This window comes from Spinacia oleracea, chromosome 4 (assembly GCF_020520425.1).
Source record: "Spinacia oleracea cultivar Varoflay chromosome 4, BTI_SOV_V1, whole genome shotgun sequence".
In the NCBI taxonomy this organism is placed as follows: domain Eukaryota; kingdom Viridiplantae; phylum Streptophyta; class Magnoliopsida; order Caryophyllales; family Amaranthaceae; genus Spinacia; species Spinacia oleracea.
Window position 1 is genome coordinate 117500720 of NC_079490.1, and position 25940 is coordinate 117526659.

The following is a 25940-nucleotide window of genomic DNA, read 5'->3' on the forward strand; positions in this document are numbered from 1 at the left end:
TCCATACTCATAATAATTTCAACATGCTTGTTCAACAATTAATTCAATAAATCCAACATCACAAAACACATGCTCGTTCACCAAAATAAACATGATTTCACATAATGTAATTCGCATCATCAACAATCATGTATTGTCATTGACAAAAAGGTGTGGTCGCCCTAGACTTGTACGTACCTTGAATACCTAAGCGTAGGGGCCACTTTGCAATAACGAGCACTCAACTAGAAATCACCTCCTATCATCAAAATAATGAAACTTAAATTATTTCCATGTTCATTAAATTTCCAGCAATTTTATAAAATTTAAAACTTCCTTTAGACTTTAGAATTCAATCGTTTTTCATTAATAAAGTCGTCTCAATTTGCAAACTCAATCCCTAGTACAAAAACATACTTTTTCCGCCTTTAAAATCAATAAAAATCGACATTCTAAACCTTTATTCAAATCTGAAAATATAATTGATTGTCATAATTAAAATCATCACCTAATTATGCTAATCAATTGACACATTAGGTCTAAGTTAAAACCCTAACTTGAAAATCCCAATAACACTAGTTTAATGTCATAAAAATCCATGCTTTATTAAATAAACAAATCTGAAAATTCATTCTTTAATAATTAAAACAAACCTAATGAATCACAACACACAAATCCTCAAACCACGGTATTCATAACCAGTTCCCAGCATTTTAATTACTCAAAATAATATTAATATAATAATTTAAAATACGGAATTTAAATAGAATAGGTAAGGAAGAAGAGAATTATACCAATCCGGCCTATAGCACGGAACAATCACGAATTAGGGTGATTGGGCAAAAAGATTTGAACGACCGAACGAACAACACACACACAATCGACGTGCGTGCGCGCGGGCGAGGGGCAGGCTCAGCAGCGCTGGGGCGCGCGGGACGGATGGGCGAGGGCGCGAGAGCTGGGCGCTGTGCGCGAGAGGGAGAGAGAGAGCAGGGGTGTGCGGTGCACACGAGCAACAACAACACAGCAGCACATCACCAACAGCTATGCGTGCTGGCTGGGCGGGCTGCGAGAGAAAGAGCGAGAGACAAGGGGGTGTGGGCGCTGGGCGCGCGCGAAGAGGAAAAGAGAGGGAGTTGGAGTGCTGGGGCGTGAGGCCGAGCAGCACGAGGCACAGCAGCACGAGCACGGGCTGCGTGCGTGCGGGCGTGCGGACGAGAGGAAAAGAGAGGGAGTTGGAGTGATGGGCAAGCAAGCAACAATAGGGTTTATGAATTTTAGGGGGCTCATTTAATGATGAGGAGTCCTATTTATAGGCTCCGTAGTATTAATGGGCTAGGCTTAGGAAATCAGAATTGGGCTTAGGGGATTAAATGATTGGACTAAGTTAGGACTTGAATTAAATTCTTTTGATTGGGCTCGTTTAATAAAACGAATTGGACTTTTAATTTAAAACCCGAAGCTTTAAAAATCATTTGCAACTCATTTAATTTCCCGACTCAAGAATTAAATTCGTTTCGTAATTAATTAAAATAATAAATATTCTAATTAATTAAAATACATTAAATACATTTAAATATTATTTAAATGCTAATAAATCGTAAAATGCTTTATAAATATAATAAAATATATTTATAAATATTATAAAATATATTTATAAATATTATAAAAATACGAGGTATTACAGTCTACCCTCCTTAAAAGAAGTTTCGTCCCGAAACTTGGGTTCGGAAATCCAAAATTCAACTCAACTTGAGACTTTTCAATACGTTCCTTTACAAATGTTTTAAGTTGCTGTACTCTTTACATGATTCTTTCTAAGATCTCATATGGGCCTATGTACTTAGGGCTTAACTTCCCTTTCTTCCCAAATCTCATGACACCTTTCATTGGTGACACTTTGAGCAACACTTTATCACCTATGTTGAACTCTTCATCCCTACGTTTCAAGTCTGCATAACTCTTTTGGTGATCCTGCGCCGCTTAAATCTTTGATTGGATGGTTTGGATTTGGTTCATGGTGTCCTCTATCATTTGAGGTCCCAATACTACGGTTTCACTAATTTCGTTCCAACAAAGTGGACTTCTACACTTTCGTCCATACAAAGCCTCAAACGGTGCCATTCCAATGCTAGCATGATAGCTATTGTTATAGGAAAACTCAATCAAATCTAGTCTATCTTCCCAACTTCCTTGGAAATCAATAACGCATGCTCGAAGCATGTCCTCCAGGGTTTGGATAGTCCTTTCAGTTTGGCCATCTGTGGCTAGGTGGAAGGCTGTACTCATTTTCAATGTCGTACCAAAGCTCTTCTGCACACTTTTCCAGAAATTCGAAAGAAACCTTGAATCTCTATCTGATACGATATCCTTAGGAACTCCATGTAACCTCACAACATTCTTAATGTAGGCTTTAGCAAGTTGTTCCATTTTCCAGGTTTCCTTCATTGGTATAAACACTGCTGACTTGGTCAACCTATCTACCACAACACAAATTGTATCATTCCCAGTCTTTGACTTAGGTAAACAAGTGACAAAGTCCATAGAAATACAATCCCATTTTCAGCATGGAATCTCTAAAGGTTGGACCTTCCCTTGAGGTCTCCTATGCTCAATTTTAACCTTCTGACAAGTCAAACATCTAGCCACAAATTCTTCCACTTCGTTCTTCATCCTTGGCCACCAATAGACCTTTTTCAAGTCCTTATACAACTTGTCACCCCCTGGGTGCACGGAATATGGCGTATTATGCCCTTCTTTCATCAATCTCTCTTTCAGTTCTCCACACTTTTGAGGCACGCACCACCTGCCTTTGTACCTCAAACTTCCATCATCATGGATTCGGAATTCTAACTCCTTACCTTGCGAAATCTTTTCCTTGATTCGCTCCAACTTCACATCACCAGCTTGGTTCTCTCTAATCTCATCAAATATTGACGGCTGGATGGTTAAGGCATTCATTATTCCCACAAGGCTTTCACCACTTACTATTTCGAGGTTCAAACGCTGCATGTCCTTACACAGCTCGTTAGCAACTACTAACACATTGACACTATGACTTGATTTCCTACTCAAGGCATCCGCAACTACATTGGCTTTTCCCTCATGGTACTGGATATCCAAATTATAGTCCTTGATTAACTCCAACCACCTTCGTTGGCGCATATTCAAATCCTTCTGTGTGAAGATGTACTTCAAACTCTTGTGGTCCGTAAATATCCTACACTTCACACCATACAGATAGTGTTTCCATATCTTCAATGCAAACACTATAGCCGCTAGCTCTAAATCATGGGTAGGGTAATTAGATTCATATGACTTTAATTGCCTTGACGCATACGCAATAACTTTCCCGTTTTGCATCAATACACACCCCAAACCATTCTTAGAGGCGTCACTATACACATCGTATGCACCACTCTCATCTGGTAAGGTTAACACTGGCGCGATTGTCAATCGCGTCTTTAAGGCTTGGAATGCTTCTTCACACTGGTCACTCCATTCGAACTTGGTTTCCTTCTTCATCAAGGTAGTCATGGGCTTGGTTATCCTAGACAAGTCTTGAACAAATCGTCTATAGTAACCAGCTAATCCCAGAAAACTAGGAATGTCAGTCACACTCTTGGGTGTAGGCCATTCACTAACAGCTTTGATCTTAGTAGGGTCAACTGCCACTCCTTCTTTTGACACAAAATGTCCCAAAAATGCAACTCTTTCTAACCAAAACTCACACTTTGAGAATTTGGCATATAACTGGTTATCTCTCAAGGTACTCAACACCGATCTCAAGTGTTCCGCGTGATCTTCTTCACTCTTCGAATACACTAGGATGTCATCTATGAAAACCACTACGAACTTGTCCAAATAGGCATGGAATACACGGTTCATTAAGTCCATAAATATTGCAGGGGCATTGGTTAACCCAAAAGGCATAACAGTGAACTCATAATGTCCGTATCTAGTTCTGCATGCGGTCTTTGGTATGTCGTGGTCAGTGATTCTCAATTGATGATAACCCGAACGCAAATCGATCTTTGAAAAGATTCCTGCTCCTTTTAGTTGGTCAAATAGGTCTTCTATCCTAGGTAATGGATATTTGTTCTTGATTGTGACCTTATTGAGCTCCCTGTAGTCTATACAGAGCCTCATACTTCCATCCTTTTTCTTCACAAACAACACTGGTGCTCCCTAAGGCGATGCACTTGGCCTAATATAACCTTTCTCCAATAGATCCTCTAGTTGGCCTTTTAACTCATTCATTTCTGCTGGAGCCATTCTATAAGGTGCTTTTGAAATAGGGGCGGTTCCAGGCACTAAATCTATGGTAAAGTCAATAGGTCGATTGGGAGGCATCCTCGGGATCTCTTCTGGAAATACATCAAGGAATTCATTGACTACTGCAATATCCTCAGGCTAATCCTTGGTCACATGCTCTAGGTTCCTCACATTACATAAGAAGGCTGGGTTCCCATTACTGACTAGCTTCACGAGTTCCATTGCCGTGATGATTCCTATGTTCTTAGGTTTACCAAAACGACGATATGACACTACTTTGCCTAGGCTAGACCTCAAGTGAACCTTCTACTTCTCACAATCTATTTTGGCTTTGAACTTGGCCAACCAATCCATTCCTAGAATTACATCTAGCTCTCCTAACTCGAATTCGATTAGGTTAGATAAGAATACGGTCTTGGCTATGGTCATAGGCACATCTCTATGGATTTTGGTACACTTCACTATACTACCAGTAGGTATGACTATAGGTACTTCAATCGATTCAGGCTCTTTCAATCCTAATTTCCCCAAAGCATCTACTGATATAAAAGAATAAGTCGCACCCGAATCAAATAGAACTTTAACTGAAACGGAATTAATAGAAAAAGTACCCGCTATGACGTAAGAGGAAGTCTCCGCTTCTTGCCTAGATATCACATTCAACTTTCCTTGGGCAACTCCTTTGTTATAGCCACCTCCATTGGTGTTCCCATTGTTGTTTCGATTCCCATTCTGCTGTTGGTTCCCTCCAAGCTTTCCATGGTTCTGGTGATTGCCATTGCTATTGCCATTGTTACCACTTTGGTAGTTCCTTTGATTTCCACCTCCATTTCCCCCATTCCGGTTCTGATTATTCCGGTTATTGCCTTGGTGGTTACCTGGGTTAGGCTTTCCATTCTTTGAATAGCATTCATACTCCCTATGGCCTAACTTCTGACAGAATCTACAAGTCACCAAGTTCCCATCACAATCCTTTCCAGGGTGATTCATGTTACAGCGCCTACACTCATAGGTCCGTACTCCATTCCTTCCAGACTGATTTCCACCACCTTGGTTGTTGCGATTACCACCATTGTTACTGGAAATTCCCGTTTCCTTTGTGCTTCTTAAAATTCCCCTGATTCTGATGGTTATTTCCTTGATTTGAGTTTCCACCATCCTTTCTCTTTTCAGCACTACCATTGTTCCTTTGCTGTAACCCATACAGGTGACCAGCTTTTCCGTACAGGGTGTCTAATGAGGTAAAGGTCTCTCCAGACAACAACAGCTGTAAGTCCATGGTCAAACCATTCTCAAATCTTTGAGCCCCGAGCTCTTCCGTTGCCACCACTTCAGGTGCAAACCTAGACAGCTCTATAAACTTAGAATAGTATTCCGTCACAGACAGACCTCCCATTTTGAGTTCAATGAACTCCTGCGCCTTTTGCTTCTTCAGGTAGGGTGGGTAAAACTTGTTCCTTAGTGCAGTTTTGAATGCTTCCCGTCCAAAGTTAGGTGTGGCTCTAAGGGTATTTTCACATCTTTGCCACCACAGATCAGCTTCACCTCTCAGGTAGTACACAGCACTATTTACCCTAAGGTTTTCGGGGCAATTCACAGCTATAATGAGTTTATCAAACTCTCTCAACCAGTTCTCCAACACACTTGGTTCAATCTCTCCGATATAGATTGGAGGCTTGCTTTGAGCTATTTTCTTAAACATTTTCCCAGCCGGGTCATGCATTGGGTTTGCTCTGGTTTGAGCTAGGTCACGAACTACCTCAGCTAGTTGTCTAACCACTTCAGAAATCTCTTGGTTAGCCATATCCCTTCTCCTGAATAAATAAAAAGGCTAACTTCAATATTGGTTGGACACGACATTACTAAGGTACTGGTTCTACAACGAACCTACTCACAACAAGAAGAACACACACTTAGGCGCCACCTAGGGGAAGAGTTGGCGCCACTTTTGGGCCTTCTCACCCCACTATTCGATGCAAGTAAATTTAGATGGTTGCTACTAAACCACCTTGCACATAAAATTTCATTGAAGAAATAACAAATAATCCCTTTGCGATACCCACACGACTTAGAATTGAGAATTAAACTTAAAGGATAACGAAAAGGAAATTCTATTCTTTTATTAAAACTCCAATAAATAAGTCTTACATCCACTAATGCCATAACATTTATTCTCCAACTATAATAGACTAAAACCATAAATAGTAGCTTTGCCACTTTATTTCTTCAACGAAAAGAAAGAAACAAAAGAAATAAAACTAAGGATTACATTTCTCTAGAGACTAACGTCATCACGACGATCATTTCTTTCCTTGTATTGCTCTGGAGTAAAGTCTTGATCATTAGGATCATCCAAGTCTTCTTCCGGATCCGAGTCTTCATCCATAGCCTCATTATTTTGTTGTGGCTCACTATCAACCACATTATTCTCTTCAAGCTCATCTTCCGATCCACTGGATATCTCAATGTTGGTTCAGGAACTATAGGGTTAGGGTTCTCAATCTCTACCACATCATCATCACTATCCTCCTCAACATCACTAGCTTGCTCATCATGGATCATATCATCCTCACCATCACTTTCTATTCCTCCATAGCCCATACCTAGACCCGCAGAATACTTTCCATCCTCGTAGCTATTTTCCGCAACCTCTAGGATAGTAGCAAGAACCTCAGAATCATACTTCCACCTAGCATCACTAGTCCCATATTTGTACCAATTAGGGGTACCATCACTATAATGCATGTCACTGAACCTATTCTTGAGGTCTATGTAAGGGTTCTTATGGGGTAAACAATGTATTATCATACTAGCCATCATATCTTTGTGCCTAAGGTGGGGCATGTTCTTGGTCGAAGCCAAATAGTCACAAGCAAACACGATCTTCTGAACATACGTGCGAGGAGTCTCATTATCCATCTTCTCTAAGTATCCTAGACTGGTGAACTTAGAAGGTAGCATCCTTAATTCCTGAAAATTCACAACTCAAAAGTCTTACTAACGCGTTTCCATAGAATTTCCAACCCCAAAAGGATACAATAATTAGTTCGTGGAGCCATACAATTTTAATGCACAAATATATGCTCAACATGAAATATGATGCAATTAATCACATAAAGCAAGATAAAACATGGTTAAAACATATACATGACACTTAATAATCACATTGTCACATAATATGCATTCTTAGACTAATATGCCCTTCTTAGTCTACCCATTTCTCACTTGAAAATAATATTAATTTTCGAAATTAATTAAGAAATAACTCCTAACTTTGTTGAAATTATTTAAATTAAACTCGAAAATTAATAAGAATTATTGATTAATTAAATAAATAAATAAATAAATTTCGAATAAATAATAAAGATCCAAAAATTTTAAACATAAATTCGAAATAATATTCGAATAAAATAAATAAATAAATAAATTATTAAAATAATTCGGATAATTAAATAAAATCATTTCCAAAATTAATAAAATAAATTTGAAATTAATTCGAAAAAATCAAACAAATTCGGAAAATAAAAAAAAATGCGAAAAATTTAATTAATTATTAAATAATAATCCGACTTTTCCACTAATTTCAAACGACCCAAAATAATTGATATTTGACCTTTAAAATATTGAGTACTCAAAATAATACGTTTTGACTTTAGGAAAATAATTTTCGAAAATCCTAAAGTTCCGCAATCGTAGTTTAAGGATTTACCACTTTGCACTATTAATTAATGCAAAGCAGCTCTCAAACTAGAGCTCTGCAAATACCACTTTGTAACACCCTAATAATTCCTTGCTTTTATAAAACCATTTTCCAACTTAAAATAAAGGAATTACTAAAGCATTACCGCCACCGTGATAACGGTTAAGGCTATTACCAGAATTACGCAGCGGAATTAAATGTCAACTAACTTTTAAAAACCATAATTAATAAAATATCGAGGCCTCCTACAATTTGGAACCATAATGGCCCAAAACCCAAAATATAAATAATCCAAACATTTCAAACATAATTAAAATATTAAAGAGAATAGTTTCAAAAGACGAAAACATCCAACTCTCTCAATCATCCCAAGCCACATGATTTCGATCGTACTTGATCTACCAACCTGCTATATTATTCTACTCCCCAACAATGCAAGTGCAAATGATGGATCATCATAGGGTCATTAAGGCAAAGGCCATGACCGGAAACACACAAAGCACATAGTCAGCAAAAACTGAGTACTTACAAGCATAGAGTAATGAAACTAAAGCATGCATCACTCACGAAATACTAATCAACATGCAAAAGCCATATAATAACAAATCAAACAATCATGAGATACAATACTCGACTCTTGACTCGACTTTTGACTCACAATTTAATTAGAATAAGCTTCGAACGGGCCAAAAGAATAATCCACAAAGGGAAAAGGTGATGGAAGCCAACCAAACACCAAATATAATAATAATAAAATCGGGCCATACCGAGTGTCGGGCCATACCGACGGAATTCCTGCGCATAATATAAATGAAACAACGTCTTGTATCATTAGTAGGAGTACGAGCTTTCCGGCAAGACTCCCCCCATTGTTCATACTCAAGGTATATACGTTCCAAGAGTTTTGAAGCTTGTTCCGGTTGCACTTTACGTTTACTAATATTTTAATAAAGGCGAACTCAAGACTCGACAACATGCACACATACAATTAATAAACAACAACCAAAACAATCTTATTTTAATGTTTTAAGACTTGTGATCAACCAAGCAAGACACTTGTGATATTACTACCATGTTCCTCCTCACCAAAGTGAGACTCCACATCATGAATATTAACATGAGGGTTGTGCCCTTGCACGACAATTACTAATTCATTTCATACATAATATTCCCAACTGAACCCTACATGTGCGGTGGCTTACGTGAGCTAACCCTTCACATGTGGTAAAATAAATAGTACAACGAGGTACAATTAAATGGCTCAAAGTATGCTAGACATCCCGTACAATAGCATACAAATAATTAATCCATCCCTTGCATGTGAATTGAACCATACATGCATAAATATTGAACAACATGATTGACAATGAAATCCATACTCATAATAATTTCAACATGCTTGTTCAACAATTAATTCAATAAATCCAACATCACAAAACACATGCTCGTTCACCAAAATAAACATGATTTCACATAATGTAATTCGCATCATCAACAATCATGTATTGTCATTGACAAAAAGGTGTGGTCGCCCTAGACTTGTACGTACCTTGAATACCTAAGCGTAGGGGCCACTTTGCAATAACGAGCACTCAACTAGAAATCACCTCCTATCATCAAAATAATGAAACTTAAATTATTTCCATGTTCATTAAATTTCCAGCAACTTTATAAAATTTAAAACTTCCTTTAGACTTTAGAATTCAATCGTTTTTAATTAATGAAGTCATCTCAATTTGCAAAATCAATCCCTAGTACAAAAACATACTTTTTCCGCCTTTAAAATCAATAAAAATCGACATTTTAAACCTTTATTCAAATCTGAAAATATAATTGATTGTAATAATTAAAATCATCACCTAATTATGCTAATCAATTGACACATTAGGTCTAAGTTAAAACCCTAACTTGAAAATCCCAATAACACTAGTTTAATGTCATAAAAATCCATGCTTTATTAAATAAACAAATCTGAAAATTCATTCTTTAATAATTAAAACAAACCTAATGAATCACAACATACAAATCCTCAAACCACGGTATTCATAACCGGTTCCCAACATTTTAATTACTCAAAACAATATTAATATAATAATTTAAAATACGGAATTTAAATAGAATAGGTAAGGAAGAAGAGAATTATACCAATTCGGCCTATAGCACGGAACAAACCCGAATTAGGGTGATTGGGCGAAAAGATTTGAACGAACGAACGAACAACACTCACACAATCGACGTGCGTGCGCGCAGGCGTGGGGCAGGCTCAGCAGCGCGCTGGGGCGCGCGGGACGGATGGGCGAGAGCGCGAGCGCTGGGCGCTGTACGCGAGAGGGAGAGAGAGAGCAGGGGTGTGCGGTGCACACGAGCAACAACAACACAGCTGCACAGCACCAGCAGCTATGCGTGTTGGCTGGGCGGGCTGCGAGAGAAAGAGTGAGAGACAAGGGGGTGTGGGCGCTGGGCGCGCGCGAAGAGGGAGCGAGGGCGAGTGCTGGGGCGTGAGGCCGAGAAGCACGAGGCACAGCAGCACGAGCACGGGCTGCGTGCGTGCGGGCGTGCGGACGAGAGGAAAAGAGAGGGAGTTGGAGTGATGGGAAAGCAAGCAATCAATAGGGTTTATGAATTTTAGGGGGCTCATTTAATGATGAGGAGTCCTATTTATAGGATCCTTAGTATTAATGGGCTAGGCTTAGGAAATCAGAATTGGGCTTAGGGGATTAAATGATTGGACTAACTTAGGACTTGAATAAAATTCTTTTGATTGGGCTCGTTTAATAAAACGAATTGGACTTTTTATTTAAAACCCGAAGCTTTAAAAATCATTTGCAACTCATTTAATTTCCCGACTCAAGAATTAAATTCGTTTCGTAATTAATTAAAATAATAAATATTCTAATTAATTAAAATACATTAAATACATTTAAATATTATTTAAATTCTAATAACTCGTAAAATGCTTTATAAATATAATAAAATATATATATAAATATTATAAAAATACGAGGTATTACACTATCCCTTTAGTGGTAGGTAATGTTTTGCTACTTTTAATCCTTAATGTAGAAGTCGTGTGGCTTGCATTTTGAATTTGGGCGATAAGTAGTCTTTGCCTCATGCTCTTGGTCGTGCCCGCATTAGTGTAATATGCCTAGCAGCGTGTCTTAGAACATTCCTCCAGGTGTCGGGATATCATTATTATTTTTTGCATTGGAGTACTTCATCACGCCTCGTTCAGATGCTCGAACAAGTGTAGCACCTTCTGCGTGGGTGTGCACGGCTTATTACTTCGTTCGATGCGAGGATTCATTTTTTGTTTTTTATCCTTGACTTTTCTTTCGCTTTTTCTTTGGAACGACGTAGACTGTGTAACGGACACTTGTGGGGCGAGCATTATGTGCAGTAGTTTGATCGGAGTTTTGGTGACTCGCGATTTTCAGTTACCCTTGTTAGTGGGGTGACGTTATATATTCTAAGTAGCGCTTAGAATTTGGGAGGGGTTGTAGCCATTATAAGGTTCGTTTTACACGATCAAACCTTAGGATTGTGCCCCTATAACGTGTGTATAGCTTTGGCTTCGAGAATTTGCGATAAAATCGTCATTTCGAGCATTTTTAGAGTGTTTTTCTCAAGCCCCCAATTGTAGCTACGGGATTGGCTTGGTGCTATAATGCTTGGCATACGTTTTTATGCATTCATGGTGACATGGATCATGAATAGTTTGAACCAGACTCGTTTAGTGCGAGGTACGTTCGAGTAGTGATTTGCTACTTCTCTTGTAAATGTCGTATTGTGCGACATTGCCATGGTCAAGGTAGTCACATGTTGAAGTGTGCCTTGACCAAAAGCTAGGTGCCTTTCTTTACCCATAATCATATTTAAAAATCTTCTTGACTCACTTGCAACATCGAGATAACGCATACTTAGCTTAAACCAACGACACTTTATTATGTTCGAGGAAGTCTTTGAAAATTATTTGAAATCCGAGTCCTACTGTGTACAATCCAAGGTGTCCTAAGTAAGTTGACTTATAGAAGGGTTCGTATAGGATTAAATGAGTGAATCAAAATACTGTTACGATTTTCGGAATGCTGTCTAAGGATTTGCTGGAAGCCAGGGTGCAGGCGTCAAGATATTACTTGTGCTCGTGTGGCACATGCTTTAGGCTTTTAGGGCCATATTTTCCAGAATTTCGGGAATATAAACCGCTTTCAAATTGACTTAGATTTACTTGGTGTATACTTAGTTCTTTCCCTAGCTCTTTCATTTCAATTTTTAGCCCCAGTTGCTATTATGTCTTCTCATTAATGATGCCTTCAGATTTCGATTTTAGATGCCCGTGTCATATGTCTGAGTAGGGTGAGCCTTGGTTAAGTGCCAAGTCCTATTGACAATGTCTGATTTTTCAAAGGGGATTCACAAGCATTTGAATTACCATGAACGGGTGCCCTGAGTTCGAAGGAACGATGGGGCGATGTCGTAGAACAATCCTCTTTATTGCAAGCTTACTGCCTTTACTACTTGTTGGCGATTATGACTGTGTCTAGTGGTGAAAGAAGGTCTTTAAGTGAGTTACTTTGCTTTAGGGAGGGTCAAGTCGAGTACTTTAGAGGTCATGGACGCTCGCGCTAGCCCCCATTCAATTGAGGAAAATCGATCTTTTGAGTATTGGCTAAGTGCCTAGGAGTGTGAGTGCTCCTTCTGGCAAGGGTACGTGCCCTTATTATTTTTCGATGTGTGCTCATTTTGGCATCTTGATGACTTGGATTCTTCCTTTGACTTTAAATTTTTCTATCGACTTGGATTGCAAGTAATTAAATTTCAATAAGGCACTCTATTTTTTATTCTTGTTATTCTATAGGCTTTAACATTTTTGCAAATTGGTTGGACCGAATCATGGATTGCCTACGTATCCGCCTTTAATAGATTTAATTTGGAATCAGGTCTTGCGTAGTTCTTAGCCAGAAAATGGTTTCTTAGAATGCCGATTTTAAACAAGTACGTTCTAGTGGAATCGTAATGTTTGAAAGAGGGTGAAATAAGTGTACGAAAATTTTGGAGCGCGCGTATTTTGCGTATTTTATATGATCTTCTACCCCCCAAGTGTTCGTTATTCTTCCGCATGTATATAGGAAAATATACGAACACTTTTAGGAATTGGGAGTTGAAAGGTGATAAGCAAGAACGGCGCCCAGGGCTGGGCGTTATTATTTTTGGCGCCCAGGTCTGGTCCTTGAAAACGTGTTATGGGCTGCCTTTTTGTGCTGCTCCTTTTCGTTTTGTGCCAAATATTTGCGAATCTTTTATTTGCGCTAAATGCTTTTTTTTTAGACGAATTTTAAAGGCGCTTTGCAAAGTTTCTTTTTATTATTATTTTTTTCACGTTAAGCGTAGAATGTACTTTTCATTTGTCTTTTTTTTATTCGTGACTCAAGACGTCTTGGAAGATGGGTTGAATGAGATAGGATAATTTGTATAGGTATTAGTCAAGCATGAGGATTAGAAAGGGTAGAAGATCGTAGAACTTTATGTAGTTTTAGTGGCATGATTTGGATTGGTTGACTCAATTCTTTTCCTTCAGTTACTTGGGTAAATTTCGCACTTTGGGAGGTACGGGCTAAGTATTTCATGGCTCGCTCTTTTCGCTCTCCCTTTTCTCTTTCTCTTTTTTCTTTTTTGCTTGTGATTTCTCCCCCTTTTTATTTGGGCTAAAAGGTAGATGGTTGTGGTCTTTGAGTCACGAGGCGAGACTGAGTGAGCCTCGTTTGGTAGGCCTATAGTGGACCTTTAATTTTAGTAGGCCTAGGGTGGACCTTTAATTGTAGTAGGCCTAGGGTGGACCTTTAAATCGTCTTACTTTGCAAGCGTATTTAGTCGTTTCTTAAAATGTGCATATAGCGTAGATTCAAAATGTTGTTTTTACTTTATTGAAATTTAACGAAAGAATTACATCGAAAATAATTTTTTGCTTCTTTTCAGATTCCAGTTTCCGGGATTTAATTGGAAGTTGTGATTTAGACTCGAACTTTCATTAATTTTTCTGATTATAACCCGTGTATGAACACAAGGAGGTGGCCTAGGTTCAAAAGAATGACGTGGCGTAAGCCTATAATACTTGACCAAGCGACTTTCAGACTTAGGCTAATTGGACCATAACTTTTGTTGGTTGACACTTTTGTTGGTTGACACTTTAGATTTTAACCCTTGGGTGTTCATTTGTCATGCGCCATTTTGCTTAATGTTGGCAAGGTAGTTAGTTGGGGAGATGGAATTTTCATTTTTGCAAGACTAGAATCATTAGTGCGGCTTCCCTCTTAGTGTGTATTGCTTTACCCCAATGGTGGCCTTATGGCATGCCGATTTGGGTATTTTCATGGTTCGTCATGTTGCATTCATGGAAAATCTTTTAGTCCGTACTTAGGAGTACTTCAAGGAGCGAGTGGCTCGAGAGGACTATGATAGTCGTGACCTAATGTGATCATAAGTCTTGAGGCCATTAATTTTTTTTTTTGCCAATGGTATTGACACCTTAGGCTAACTTTGGGGGTTGTGCGACTATGGAGGAATGATTTTCAGAATATGACTGTTTCCATTTTGCAATTACATAATATATTCTTTTTATTGGTGAGAGAGAGTATTGAGGCTGTAGATTCTTAGCAAGGGATGACAATTACATATGGGTGCTTATTGATTTATTTTAAATGTTAGGAAGGGAGACTCAATATGGTTTAACCTTTTAACTTGCTGAACGACACCAAGCATTAGGACCGGTTCTATGTATAAGACAACTAAGACTTAGGATTTAGATTGTACTTTGGCATAGCCTAGTCTAGACTCGGATTTATTTATTTTTTATTCGAACATTATTTTTCCTTGAAAACTTTATTTGAACATCATTTATTGAATACTTTGCCCATGTGACATTCAAGGTCATTTAATCAGCGTGCTCGGTTTAGTGCCGAACATAGTCGTCATAGGAGGCCTAGTGACGACACAATGAGTTGTTTAGTTTACAAGTCGTTCTTAGAATCGAGTGCCTTTTTTCATACGTCCTCGTAGCAAATTTGTTACGAATTTTTTTATTGCTACGTATACTTTATGCGCGGGTACCGATGCTGTTGTGCCTGACCAAAAGGCCAGGCAGCAACTTCAGAGCCCAGCAGGGGCGTTGAAAATGATTAGCGCCCAGCCAGGGGCGCTTAAAATGCGTCCCAGCAACTTCAGCGCCCAGCAGGGGCGTTGAAAATGATTGGCGCCCAGCCAGGGGCGCTGAAAATGCGTCCCTGACTGGTACTCGTATTCTGTTCGTCTATCTTTTTTTCGTACATACGACTTAATTTTGCGTGCTTTCCTAATAACGTCCTTTACGCGTTGTGCAGCATTGTGGGATCCGTTACAGGCTGTCCTGGGCGTCGCTTATTTTTGTGGCGAACGCCTGGGGATGCGGAACACGTATTTTGGTAAAACTCTTTGGCCAATTGGTGTTTATGAATGTTTGGGCAACTTTTAGGGTCGTTGGTTTTCTAGTATTATTTGTCACACACAATCACATAATTCGCTAAACGTAACTAACATTACAACATGAAGCAAAATAATATGTCACGTAGTTTATGATAGGCTTCTATGGGTAATATTTGCGCCGACTTGGTACCTCTTCTATCGTCGATCCAACACATGCCCCTGTCGGGGTAGTGCATTCACGAGCGAATTTCGTCCTAAGAGGCCAATCACGATGTAAGCCAAGGGGGCATGCACCAATGAGAGGGACCTAGTGGGCGAGCGATTGGGTTTGGGATAGGTGTACTACTAGCGAAAGTGCCGAGTGGACAACATTCGAAGCGTATGCACCCCCCGGGTGGCGATGGGTATCCTTATTCCCAACTCCCGAGATGAAACATGCTAAGGGAGCCAAGATTCGTTATGCGGTTCTGTCCGTTCACATTAATATGCTGATTTTCAGGTCGTCCTAACTTGATAGGGAAATAAACGCGGGGTAGGATCGTTTCACCCTTCGGCTATTTTGATTACCTACGAACACGAGTATTTCATTAACATCCCCAGCGGAGTCGCCACTGTGAGGGGGTCAAAAAAGCACGAGGCTAATGCGTGACCTCGTCCCTCGTGGGCGTGACGTTGTCAGATCAAGTGTAATTGAATTTCCTGTGAGTTTACACCCAATCGACTAGTAATATAGGAGTCGCCATTCAGTTTTTAACGACAATGAGAAAAACTGACAAAACCCGGTTATTGTGACATAAAGGGAGTGCAATTATGTTCGACCACGACGGCCATAGGTTCCCTTGTGATCCATGGTGTGGGGATCGCTCAACGTACACCCGCAGGGCAGAGATTGAGAGTTCGGGGGACTGTAGCTACCGAGAGGAGTGCTCATCGATAATACTCCAGAGGCAGGTTATCCTTACTAGCTCAGCATAAATAATTGAAGGGACATGCGTTAAACTATTAAACTATTCTGAATTGATTTTAGCCATATGCAACACATAACACTAAATCGATCGTGATTATCTTATTTAGATTGATTTAAGGTACCTAACATGATAATTCAGTTGTCCAAGGTATTATCTTATTAGGCGTGATAGATCAATCAAGTTAATAGTTTGACAATTTTATAAAAGGGTGATAAAAGCGATTAATTCATATGAGGGACACATTACAACGCACCCTTGAGAGGTGCGTTGTGGTTCTCCGAAAACTAACCACATGATTGCTATTTCTCCTTTTATTTAACGAATCTCGGGTTTCTAAGCAATGTTCCAGTATTTAGGCTTAATTCATCAAGCTACAAGGGGCAGGATGCGTTCTGTTCGAATTTTGGGTCGATTGCGACAGAACGCCGGATCAATTTCGCAGTGTGAGGCTTAGGCTTAAGGCTAGAGTCAATACTCAGGTTATGGAATTGTGTCCTGTTTTCACGTCGGTTTTGAGGCTATATTTATAGGAAAAGGGTGTGTGGAAAGATATATTTTAAGATACGAATCCAAAAGGAATCCGGAGATAAAACGGCCCCTGGCATTTTCAGCGCCCAGGGCTGGGCGCCGAAGATTCCGGCGCCCAGATCCAGGCGTTGAAAATGGGACTTGGGCCGAGTTCTTTTTCAGATTTGGACTCTTAGAACACGGAGCTTTTGAGATTTATCCGAGTCTTTTAGTGTGTATTAACTTATGACGGAATGCGTCTGGGCCCGTTACGAAACTCTAGGTTCGTTAGGAATTTAATTAATACGTAACTCTTATTTTCGACTTATACCAGGAATGCAAATTCTATCTCTTTTAAGATTTATGTTGGAGTGCAACACCTAATTCTGACAGGTTTCTATCTTTTATGACTTTACCACTTTTAACAACTACCTTTTAAGGCAGTTATTATTCTTAGCAGGTTTCTATAAATAGCAGCTTTGGCTGAAATGAAAGGGTGATTGAGATTCGTTATTTCATAGGAGATGCGTTGCTAAGTGGAGATTTATGTTCTCATCATCGAACCTTCCCTTTTGGGAATGGGGACAAAAGTAGGTGTCTACAATTACCTCCCTCTTTTTGAGGTGGATGAAACGGTCTCGTTGCCACTCCGTAGAAAAAATTACATCCGGAAAGTCCCGGTCGGCTTCGAATTGGGGCGGCGGTGGTGGTGGTTCGGCTCACGAGCTCGGCTAGTTGAAGCCTCATGTTGGTTCCTTGCTTGCCTCGTGCAATTCCTCTTTGGACGGCTAGACATGGTTAAAATCTGAATTTTTGGTGGTTTTTGGGTTTTTGGTGGAATTTGGGGATTTGGTGGAGAGTGGAGGAAATTGAAATTGGTTGGGTGTAGGTTGTAGAGGATGATGAGAGGAAGATTTCGATGTAAAGTGTGTTGAATTTGGTGGAGATTTGAGGGAGCTATGAAGGATTGAAGTTTGTGAAACTTGGGGTTTAATGGAGGAAGAGAGAGAAAATAAGTTGAAGAAGAAGATGAGAATTAGGAATATAAGAGGGTTCGTTCCCTTTTGTCGCTGAATCGCCCGACGCCCGATCGGGCAGCAGCTCGCCCGATCGGGCGAAAAAATAAACATCGGAAACTGTCCGTGCGCGCCCGATCGGGCGCACCTCGCCCGATCCGGATCGGGCGGATTGCGAACCTCCTCTTTTTTTACTTTTCTCAACCCAGAAATCCCTCCTTGACTTTAGAATGACGTCATCAACAACCGCCCGATCGGGCGGCATTTCGCCCGATCGGGCATTTTACTCGCCATTACCGCCCGATCGGGCGGACCTTCGCCCGATCCGGGCATTCCACTCGACAGACTGGCCGATCGGGCATCCATCACCCGGTCGGGCAAAATATGAATCCTTTTGCTGATGTCGATGTTGAGGAATACAGTTAAACATAATAACATGTGTGGAAACAATCCCCAAAGCCAGGAACCATGTATAAAGCACAGATTAAGCAGACTTACGTTTGAAGCGTGTTTTGCACAAATTGTCAACGAACACGAACTTAAAACTCCACTTGTCGTTCCTCTACTTCGTTCACCAACACGATCAGAACCGTCTTGATTATCGTAGCTTAGACAATCGATCAAGAGTTTGTGCTTTTGGGAAGAACTCACTATGGAGGCACAAAGAGAATTAGGGTTCTCTGTGTCTAGGGTTTGAGTAATGAATTGTATGTGTTGGAATAATACAATTTTCCTATTGTATTAATGATGTAACCGGCCAAGACTAAAGATCCTTGACCGTCCACATACGAGCACACAGACCACACAGCCCGCCGCCCAGCAACACGCACTGCAGGCCGAAGCCCACAGCGCGCGCGCGCCGAGCAGCTGGGCCATGGGCCTGCTTGCTCGTCGTTGCGTTGCTGCTGTTGCGTGCGGTTGCGTGCTCGCGCCCAATGGGCTGGCCTTGCTCGCCTTTGCTCGCGAGCTTGCTGGCTCGTTGGGCCTTACACGCTTACGTGCTTGGCTCGACGGGCGGGGAACTTCGATGCCCTTCGTATTCGCGATTTAATATATTTCCGATATATTATTTATCGTTTCGTATACGACGAATCACCGTCGTACGATACGATTTATTCGTGTCGCCCAGCTTACGAATATTCGCGATACGATATACGATTCCGATGCAAGGCCGTATCGTATAATACGTTTTCCAACTAATTCCGGAAAAGCTATTCAATGAATTTCCGATTCATTTAATCTAGTGATCTGTTACGTGTCATTGGTGTGACCTTGTAGGTTCAGTCCAGAGTAAGCTGTGAGCTCCATATCCATTAGAACTCACTGATCAGAAGCATTGCTCCAGCTAGCTGTCCCGATCACTTGATCTCACTGAATTAATTGTTCGCAATTAATCTGAACCTTGGTATTAGACTTAATGCACCTTGGGTGAAGGAAATATTTCCTTCAATCTCCCACTTTTCATTCAGACAAGTGTGCATTCACATTCCATTGTCACTTAGTGTTACTTACTGAACATAAGGTAAGATCCAAGCCATCCTTATTAGGTCCAGAAGTGTTTCTCGGATTACAGAGTTCAACTGTCATACTTTTGTAGAAGGTTAAGCCTAACCATTCTGAGCATAACCATGCATTTTACAGTATCTAACTCTCTGAGAGGCCTTGTTACACAACAACACCATATCCTATCAAAGATAGGAGGACAATCCATTCTTGCAATCTATGAACACTCACTTTGATTCATAGTACGCCCAATAACTGCTTTTATAGCCTCCTTTTACGGTGCGACGTTTAGCTAGTATCAAAGCGAACTAATTATTTTAAACATAGATCTAACAGATGTTCTAAAACAATACTTAGAAAATCAAAGCCATTCTCCAACATGCTTGATTCCCATGGTTGCTACATGTGCGTTGTGTTTCACTTGTGGCAACGGTTTAGTCAATGGATCCGCGACGTTGTCGTCAGTTCCAACCTTGCAAATCTCGATTTCTTTTCTTTCAACGATCTCTCGAAGTATGTGAAATCGCCGTAGTACGTGCTTGGACTTCTGGTGGCTCCTAGGCTCCTTTTCCTGGGCAATGGCTCTGCTATTGTTGCAATACAAAGCCACTGGTCCTTTAATGGAGGGGACAACACCAAGTTCTTCGATGAAATTTCGAATCCAAACAGCTTCCTTTGCTTCTTCTGAGGCAGCAATGTATTCGGCTTCAGTTGTAGAATCCGCAATAGTGCTTTGCGTAGCACTTTTCCAGCTTACTGCTCCGCCGTTGAGGCAGAACACAAACCCAGACTATGATCTGAAATCATCTATGTCGGTTTGAAAGCTTGCGTCCGTATAGCCCTTAACAATCAACTCATCTGTACCACCATAAACTTGAAACTGATCATTAGTCCTTTTCAGGTACTTTAGGATGTTCTTGGCAGCAGTCCAATGCGCCTCACCTGGTTCTGATTGGTACCTGCTCGTTGCACTGAGTGCAAACGAAACTTCCGGCCTTGTACAAATCATAGCATACATGATGGATCCAATAGTCGAAGCGTATGGAATTCCACTCATCTTTCTACGCTCATCAGATGTTTTGGGACACTGATTCTTGCTTAGATATATGCCATGTGACATGGGTAGATGGCCTCTCTTGGCTTCCATCATATTAAACCTAGCTAGCACTTTGTCAATGTAAGTGCTTTGGCTTAGTCCAATCATCCTCTTAGATCTATCCCTATAGATCTTGATGCCCAATATGTACTGTGCCTCTCCTAAGTCCTTCATTGAGAAACACTTCCCGAGCCAAGTCTTTACAGACTCCAACATAGGAATGCCGTTTCCAATAAGCAAATTGTCATCAACATACAAGACTAGGAATGCAATTTTACTCGCACTGACCTTCTTGTATACACAAGATTCGTCCTGATTCTTGATGAAGCCAAACGTTTTGACTGCTTCATCAAATCGTTTATTCCAACTCCTTGATGCCTGCTTTAGTCCGTAGATGGACTTCTTAAGCTTGCATACCTTTCCTTGGTTCTTTTGATCGAAAAAACCCTCCGGCTGTTTCATGAACACAGTCTCTTCAAGAACACCATTCAAGAAGGCAGTTTTGACATCCATTTGCCATATTTCATAGTCATGAAAAGCGGCAATCGCAAGGATTATCCGAATAGACTTAAGCATCGCGAATGGAGAAAAGGTTTCATCGAAGTCAACGCCGTGAACTTGCCTGTAACCTTTTGCTACCAATCTAGCCTTGTATATGTGTACAATTCCATCTTTGTCTTTCTTCAACTTGAAGACCCATTTGCATCCGATAGGTGTGAACCCATCCGGCAAATCAACCAAATCCCATACTTGATTTTCAGACATGGGGTCTATTTCAGATTGCATGGCCTCTAACCATTTAGTGGAGCTTGGGCTCGTCATAGCTTGCTTGTAAGTCATAGGTTCATCACTATCCAATATGAGAACATCTGAATTTTTCAGTCAAGAGGACGCCTGTCCATCTGTCCGGCTGAAAAATAGTTCTATTTGACCTACAAGGGGCAACAACGTTTTGAGGAACTACTCCCACTGGCTCTTCTAAAGACCTTGGAGGTTCATCAACCTGAACTGCTTCTAAAGAGTTCTGAGTTCGTTGTTCGTCTCAAATCTCTTCGAGGTCTATTATTCTCCCACTTGTCAATTTGGAAATATGATTTCTTTCCAAAAAGACACTGTCACGAGCAACGAGAACCTTGTTGTTTGACTTGTTGTAGAAATAATACCCCATAGTTTCTTTTGGATACCCAACGAAGAAACATTTGTCAGATTTAGGTTGTAGCTTGTCCGAAATTAATCGCTTGACATATGCTTCGCAACCCCAAATCTTCAGAAAAGACAACTTTGGAAGTTTCCCAGTCCATAATTCGTATGGAGTCTTTTCAACAGCTTTTGACGGAGCACGATTCAGTGTGAGTGCTGCAGTTTGCAACGCATGTCCCCAGAACTGTAAAGGAAGTTCGGCCTGACCCATCATTGACCTGACCATATCGAGTAAGGTCCTGTTTCTCCGTTCCGACACTCCATTCCATTGAGGTGTCCCCGGAGCAGTCAATTCAGAAAGAATACCGCATTCTTTTAGATGGTCATCAAACTCGAGGCTAAGATATTCACCTCCTCGATCCGATCTTAGAGACTTTGATTTTCTTTCCATGTTGATTCTCTACTTCATTTTGAAATTCTCGGAATTTCTCAAACGATTCAGACTTGTGCTTCATTAAGTAAATATAGCCATATCTATTGAAGTTGTCCGTAAATGTTATGAAATAGCTGAACTCACCTCTAGATTTCGTACTCATAGGCCCACATACGTCCGTATGTATTAGCCCTAGTAGTTCGCTTGCTCTTTCTCCCACCTTTGAGAAAGGTTGCTTTGTCATTTTGCCAAGTAAACAAGATTCGCATTGATCAATCTTCTCTAAGTCGAATGATTCTAGAATTCCTTTCCGTTGAAGTAATTCCATGCGCTTTATGTTTATATGGCCTAATCGACAATGCCGCGGAAATGTGAGATCCGAATCACCAGTTTTAGCCTTTTTGGTATTTATGTTATAAATGTGTTTGCTCGTATCTAGCACATAAAGACCGTTTTCTTGTTGTGCTGAACCATAAAACATTTCATTCAAAGAAAAAGAACAACTATTGTCTTTAAATTGAAAACTTAAACCTTTAGAATCCAAACTTGAAACGGAAATGATGTTTCTGGTGATACTAGGAACATAGTAACAGTTTTCTAGTTCCAAAACAAACCCACTAGGCAAAGAAATAAAATAAGATCCTACGGCTAATGCAGCAATCCGTGCTCCATTTCCCACCCGTAGATCCATCTTGCCTTTATCAAGCTTTCTACTTCTCCTTAGTCCCTGCGAATTGGGACATAAGTGTGAGCCACAACCAGTATCTAATACCCAAGAAGTAGAATTAGCAAGATTACAATGTATAACATATATACCTGAAGTAGAAGCAACGTTCCCGTTCTTCTCATCTTCCTTCTTCTTCAAGCAATCCCTCTTTCAATGCCCCTTCTTCTTGCAGTAGAAGCATTCAGAGTCGGCAGGAGAACGAGTCACCCTTTTCTATTTACCAGAACTGGTGCCGTTGTACTTGGGTGACGGCGTAGCCTTGCCCTTATCCTTCTTGCCCTTATTCTTGCCTGCTTTCTTGAAGTTCTTGCCCTTACGCACCATAAGCATATCGTGCTTGTTCTCTTGCTTGAGCGTCTTTTCAGCGGTTTTCAGCATAACGTGAAGCTCAGTAAGAGATTTCTCCATGCTGTTCATGTTGTTATTCAACTTGAACTGATCATAACCATTATGAAGCGAATGGAGAATGATGTCAATAGCCATTTCATTTGAGACGTCAGAATCTAGAGCTCTCATGTTCTCAGAGAGTCCAATCATTTTAAGAACATGTGGGCTCACGGGTTCTCCTTTCTTGAGCTTAGTCTCAAGGATCAACCTCTGAGTCTCGAATCTTTCGATTCTGGCTTGGTCCTGAAACATGTTCTTCAACTCCGAGATGATTTGGTAAGCATCCGAGTTAATGAACGTTTTCTGAAGTTCATGACTCATTGATGCAAGCATCACACATTTGACATCCCTGTTGGCTTGAATCCAACGATTAAGGGCAGCTTGAGTTACCTCCGGACCAGCCTCTTCCGGTAACTCTTCCTCAAGGACATATTGCATAAGAACTATTTGTAAGTTCCTTTGCCAGCCGAGGAAATTGTTGCCATTCAACTTGTCTTTGTCGAGAATTGAACGCAGATTGAAAGTGTTATTGTTTGCGGCCATTTGATTACTACAATCGAAAAGAATTTGCAATAAATAACCATTCATAAACTTCAATAACTTTGAAATAAAAGCAAACATGCAATCATTAAAGCTATTAAAACATTTCATTCATGCAAAAAGCAAAAACATGATCCAAAATGAATGAAACGATTCCAAGACCCCAAAAGTCCTAAATCCTTAAACAGCTTTAGCATGTCTTAAGTAGTTTAAGATTTTAGGTAAGCAAAACCTATTTCTAGTTGTAGACACCTAATTTGTGTCTCCCCTTTGGGATGATGAAGATACCAATATCCTTGTTAGGCGATAGGAGTAACTCCAGCCGGAAATCCCAATTTTTAAGAACACCTCCAAAATCCAAGGTCCAAAATCCAATCCCCGAGGCCGTTCCCCTCCCGGAACTCGGTACAAAATACAACTTCCAAAATCCAACTTCAAGATTCGAGTACAATCTCAATTAGTGAACCATCCCATTGGTTTTACTAGGCCTTTTCCACTCAAAATCATATAAGGCATATGGCTCGCTCTTTTCGCTCTCCCTTTTCTCTTTCTCTTTTTTCTTTTTTGCTTGGGATTTCTCCCCCTTTTTATTTGGGCTAAAAGGTAGATGGTTGTGGTCTTTGAGTCACGAGGCGAGACTGAGTGAGCCTCGTTTGGTAGGCCTATAGTGGACCTTTAATTTTAGTAGGCCTAGGGTGGACCTTTAATTTTAGTAGGCCTAGGGTGGACCTTTAAATCGTCTTACTTTGCAAGCGTATTTAGTCGTTTCTTCAAATGTGCATATAGCGTAGATTCAAAATGTTGTTTTTACTTTATTGAAATTTAACGAAAGAATTACATCGAAAATATTTTTTTGCTTCTTTTCAGATTCCAGTTTCCGGGATTTAATTGGAAGTTGTGATTTAGACTCGAACTTTCATTAATTTTTCTGATTATGACCCGTGTATGAACACAAGGAGGTGGCCTAGGTTCAAAATAATGACGTGGCGTAAGCCTATAATACTTGACCAAGCGACTTTCAGACTTAGGCTAATTGGACCATAACTTTCGTTGGTTGACACTTTAGATTTTAACCCTTGGGTGTTCATTTGTCATGCGCCATTTTGCTAAATGTTGGCAAGGTAGTTAGTTGGGGAGATGGAATTTTCATTTTTGCAAGACTAGAATCATTAGTGCGGCTTCCCTCTTAGTGTGTATTTCTTTACCCCAATGGTGGCCTTATGGCATGCCGATTTGGGTATTTTCATGGTTCGTCATGTTGCATTCATGGAAAATCTTTTAGTCCGTACTTAGGAGTACATCAAGGAGCGAGTGGCTCGAGAGGACTATGATAGTCGTGACCTAATGTGATCATAAGTCTTGAGGCCATTAATTTTTTTTTTTTGCCAATGGTATTGACACCTTAGGCTAACTTTGGGGGTTGTGCGACTATGGAGGAATGATTTTCAGAATGTGACTGTTTCCATTTTGCAATAACATAATATATTCTTTTTATTGGTGAGAGAGAGTATTGAGGCTGTAGATTCTTAGCAAGGGATGACAATTACATATGGGTGCTTATTGATTTATTTTAAATGTTAGGAAGGGAGACTCAATATGGTTTAACCTTTTAACTTGCAGAACGACACCAAGCATTAGGACCGGTTCTATGTATAAGACAACTAAGACTTAGGATTTAGATTGTACTTTGGCATAGCCTAGTCTAGACTCGGATTTATTTATTTTTTATTCGAACATTATTTTTCCTTGAAAACTTTATTTGAACATCATTTATTGAATACTTTGCCCATGTGACATTCAAGGTCATTTAATCAGCGTGCTCGGTTTAGTGCCGAACATAGTCGTCATAGGAGGCCTAGTGACGACACAATGAGTTGTTTAGTTTACAAGTCGTTCTTAGAATCGAGTGCCTTTTTTCATACGTCCTCGTAGCAAATTTGTTACGAATTTTTTTATTGCTACGTATACTTTATGCGCGGGTACCAATGCTGCTGTGCCTGACCAAAAGGCCAGGCAGCAACTTCAGTGCCCAGCAGGGGCGTTGAAAATGATTAGCGCCCAGCCAGGGGCGCTTAAAATGCGTCCCAGCAACTTCAGCGCCCAGCAGGGGCGTTGAAAATGATTGGCGCCCAGCCAGGGGCGCTGAAAATGCGTCCCTGACTGGTACTCGTATTCTGTTCGTCTATCTTTTTTTCGTACACACGACTTAAT